This window comes from Bison bison, unplaced genomic scaffold, assembly GCF_000754665.1.
Source record: "Bison bison bison isolate TAMUID 2011002044 unplaced genomic scaffold, Bison_UMD1.0 scf7180017864492, whole genome shotgun sequence".
Lineage (NCBI taxonomy): Eukaryota > Metazoa > Chordata > Mammalia > Artiodactyla > Bovidae > Bison > Bison bison.
Genome location: NW_011495051.1, coordinates 1,536,279 through 1,540,928, shown reverse-complemented (window position 1 = coordinate 1,540,928; position 4,650 = coordinate 1,536,279).

The window sequence follows — 4,650 nt, the reverse complement described above, 5'->3', positions numbered from 1 at the left end:
GGCTGGGGGGTGTGGAGCTGCCTCCCTGGTGTCACCCCCTCGATGCCAGAAGCCCCCCACCGTCATCCCAGTGTCTCCTGGGGGCAGGACCCTCACGTGTGTGAAGGCTCCAGGGTACACTCCTGGCACCGGAAGTTGACCCGGTCGTAGCATCCGGGGATGCTGCCAACCTCACAACCCCACCAGCACCACCTCTGAGCCATGTCCTCTCTCACGTACACTGAACTTTCTTGCGAGAGAGAGCAGGTGTTGTCTCAGTGGCTGTTCTCCACCATGCATGTTTTTGGAAAGCGCAGTCTTCAGCACACAGCTCCTGATCTGCAGCGGATGCTCACTGGTTTCCTCCTCTTTGTCCACCCAGACCCTTTCCTTCCACACCCCGTCAGAGCCAGGAAACATGAACTGTGTGGATGTTTACTTCACGTCCAGCCTCAGTTAAGAGGACAGCAGAGCTCTCTCCATGCGCACCTGGCACTGTCACCACACAGTCGCCAGCCGCCACTGGGCCATGCAACGTCTCTTGTTGACAAGCATCTCGGTGAGCCATCGCCAACACACTCTGCAGTCCGTCCGTTTACAGTGGACAGTTCTGGGCTTTCAGTCCACTCACAGGTCATCCAGCTGTCACCTTTTTCCAGTGCCAAAACATTCTCACCCCTGTAAAAGTAGTCCCATGTCCACTAGCAATCACCGCCCCTCTCCATTCCCCATTTTCTCTGTGGATTTGCTTGTTCTGGACGTTTCAAATACCAGTGACTCTGCTCCAGGCTCCCCCGCCACTGAGGGCCTTGAATCCCCCCTGCTCCAGGAAGGCCACCTGGGAAACAGATGAGTGGGGGAGGCCACTCCCTACACCTGCCAGGCTTTCAGGGTCCCCCCACTGCCCACCTCCCAGGGGTCTGTCTGAGCACCTAGCCCATGATGGCCCAGGGGGACACTTGACCCTTTCAGCATTTTGCTGGAAAGTAGAGCTGGAGTCAGGTGGTCCCCGCCAAGCCTCCCAGCCCAGGCCCCCCAGCCCAAGTGACTGGAAACTTCTCCCTCTGGCCAAGTACTGGGCCCTAGTCCTGACCTCAGTGAGCAAGGCACCTGGTTGGCCATGAGTCAGGGAGGCGGCCTCAAGACGCCTGGCATGTGCTGGCCCCACCACCCTTCCACAACCATCTGGCCTGTTTCCTCACTTTGTGGGAGCCTGTCTCCCTGCTTGTTCCTCTGACTCCGCTCCGGGGCCCCCGCAAGTTCTTGCAGGGACTCTGTCAAGTGAATGTGCTCTTCCTTCAGTCCAGGCCCCCAACACCAGTACAGGAGCGGCTTCAGTTTGTTACAGCAGCAACAGCCAGTCAGCCCTGCATACTCAACCCTTAGGCCGAGGTTGTTGGTTTCTCGTGACTGCTGTGATGAATCACCAAAACTTGGAGGTTTAAAACCACACGTTTGGGACTTCCCCGGTGGTCCAGTGATTAGGAATCAGTGCTTCCACTGCAGGGGGCATGGGTTTGATTCCTGGTCAAGGAACTAAGATCTTCCGAAAGATGCAAGATACAGCCAAAAAAACCCACACACATTTGTCATCTCACAGTTCTGGAGGTCAGGAGTCCCACATGGGTTACACTGGGCTAAAATACAGGAATGGGTAGGGCTAGTCTCTCTGGAGGCTCTGGGGACCACTGGGTCCTGCCTTTTCCAGCTTCTAGAGGCACCACTTCCCTGGCTTATGGCCCCTCCCTCCATCCTCACAGCCAGCAGCACAGCATGCTGGCCCCCTGGAAACAGACAGCCCACCCCAGTGGTACCTTCGTAAACCTCAAAGAATCCTGAACACGTGATGGGCTTCCTGCTGGCTGGGGCATCCCTGGAGAGTATGGACATTGTAGACAGCCCACCAGAAGGGTCTCAGGGGGCTAGGTGCCAATGGCCCTCCTAGCTCCACAGACCAAAGCCATCCCTCCAAGACAGAGCCTGCTTGGAAGCAGCAAAGGTCCTTCCAGAACAGCTGGAGGCCGTGGCTCTTCTGGAACATGTCCGGCCGCACGTCTTGGAGGGCAGTGCTGCACCTGCAGGTCATCTGTTATGGGTTAGTGGCGGGGGGCAGGCAGCAACAAAGTGTTTAGAGATTACTTAACACTAGTGGTGTGCTTTATCATTTTTGCTTCATGTTGAACTAGTTTCAGATTCACAGAAAAGTTGCCGAAATGGTACCACGAGATCCCAGATGCCCTCCACCCAGTTCCCACTAAAACTAACATCTCACAAGGCCAGAGGACAAAGACCAAAGCAGGACACCTCAGGTTAGTGGTTTTCCAGGTGCTGGGGTGAGGGGTGATTGAGGGACAGGAAAGAGGACCACCAGGGGTAAGCTGGGTGCACATCTCAAAGTCTGACATGGACCAGGGACCCTAACCAGCTCTTTGTCAATCTCCTCCCCACATCTCTGGGCGCAGCCACCCCTCTCTATTCTTTGGGACCGGTCATGGCAGAGGCCCGGGCCTTGGGCATCTCTAGGCCCCACAGGCCACCCCTGAGGGCGCTCCAGGTGTGGGACACAGAGGGTGCAAGTGAATGTTTTTGTTTTTGTTTTTTGGGGGGGTCATTTCTGGCTGCTCTCTGCACCCAGGATCTGCCAATGTCACTTCTTACTCCTGATTTATCCTTCATTGACACGGACCACCAGACAGCAGACAGGAGGGCCTGTCCAGAGTGAGGGGACATTGCTCCCAGAGTCCACAGGAAACAGACCCACACCACCGACCCCCTTTGCCTTCCTCTGCAAGAACTGAGAAGGGGGTTGGGGGGGGATAGTGCGGGGGCATGAGACCTGGGCACAAGGGGGCCAACCTCCCGGACCTACAGGTGGAGACGGGGTCCTTGTGAGCGATGTTTCCTGGCCCTCGAGGAATAGGGATGGGTGCAGGGACCCAGGGCTGGGGACAAATCTGGTTCCCCAGCTGCAGCACCGTCTTGGCGAGGGCAGGGGTGCGAGGGATTCGCCCTAAACCCCTGGGGCGTAACTGATCCTCCGGGTGGGGTTGGAGGAGGAGCGCAGCATGCTGAGCAGGGGGCGCCTTCTGGGGAGCTGCGGGCTCCGGATGCACTGCCCCCCGCGCTCTTGCTATGCTCACCTGGGGAGCAGACCCCTAACCCCAAACCATGTCGTTCTCCCTGAACTCCGAGGCAAACCCGACGCAGTGAGGTTCACGCGTTCTCTTTAAAGGGGCGTGGCCCTCCTAGCACAACTTAGACAACAGCAATCCCATTGGCCCGAGAGCAGGCCATGGCCACGCCCCTTGAGTGCAACCTCTGGAATTCTATTGGCCTAACGCCAGGGCCCCGCCTCCCACCCGGAGGGAGCTCCAGCTCTGAGCCAGGTTAGATGACGCAAACGCGTTGCCCCGGCAACCGGTCTCGCTGCGGGGCCTAGGGACCCGCGCCAGAGCCAACGCGCAGGCGCGGCCTTCCAGGCCCCCGGGGCACCTAGTCCTACAGTTCACGGCGCCCCCTCTCCCGCCATCGCCCCAGGCCGACCGCCACTTCAGGGCAGCTAGCGAAGGGCGCCCCGGGAGGCCCCGCTACGAGAATGAGGAGGCGTCCGGGAAGGGCACGCCTGGCGGTGGTCACGGCGTGGGAACCGGCTGGGCGGTGCTGGCGTCCTGCTGCAGATTGAGGGGAGGGTTCAAAGGGGCCGGGTCACACGCCAGGCAGCAGATCGGCCCGAGCATTTAGCAGTACAAGCAAATCCAACACCGGGGGAGGACATTCCTGGAACCTGGTCCCTGCGCCAGCCCCAGGGTCATGCAGAACCCCCGCCTCCGGCCATAGAGGCTTCTGGGGCCCTTGGCAGGTCAGCAGACACTGGGCCCAGGTGTCCAGGTTACAAGGGCCACTGAAGACATTGCCCCTGTCCCCAGTCCCTGTTCCTGGCCAGGAAGCCAGATCGGTTGGCCTTCTCCAGGCCTGGCTGGACTTGCCTCATTTTGCTCATCTGCTAAATGGGGACTCTGGGATGCTGCCGGGGTTAGTGCCTGTATGAGTCTCCGAGGGCCGCTGTAATAAAATACCACAGATTTAGGGGCTCAAAACTGACAAATTTATTTTCTGACAGTTCTGAAGGTCAGGGGTCTTCTGGTCTCATGGGGCTAAATCCAGGCATGGGCAGGGCCGGTCCCTCCAGAGACTCCAGGGGAGCACCGGCTCCTGCCTTTCCCATGTTCTGGAGGTACCGCCTCCCTGGATAGCGGCCCCTCCCTCCATCCTCACAGCCAGCAGCACAACATCTTCGTCTCTCTCTGCCTCTGACCCTCTCCCTCTTTCTTATAAGGACCCTGTGATGACACTTCCTGACCCCCTAATCCAGGATCATTCCCATCTTTTGGCCCTTGATCTCATTTGTAAAGTCCCTTCTGCCTCATAAGGTTTCATATCCACAGGTTCCTGGGAAAGCCCCTCACCCTCCTTAAAACCAAGGGCTCCTGTAGGTGATGCCCAGATCACTACTGGGGGGCAGGGGAGCCAGGAGTGGGAGACCTGACTTCCCTGAGAGCCACCAGGGTGACCACTGCCTGAGACCCAGAGAGAAAGCGGGACGACAAGCCAAACGACCCATATCAGTGGAAAGTATAGCCTTTGGCCATCTGTTAGGGCAGCACTGCTCAG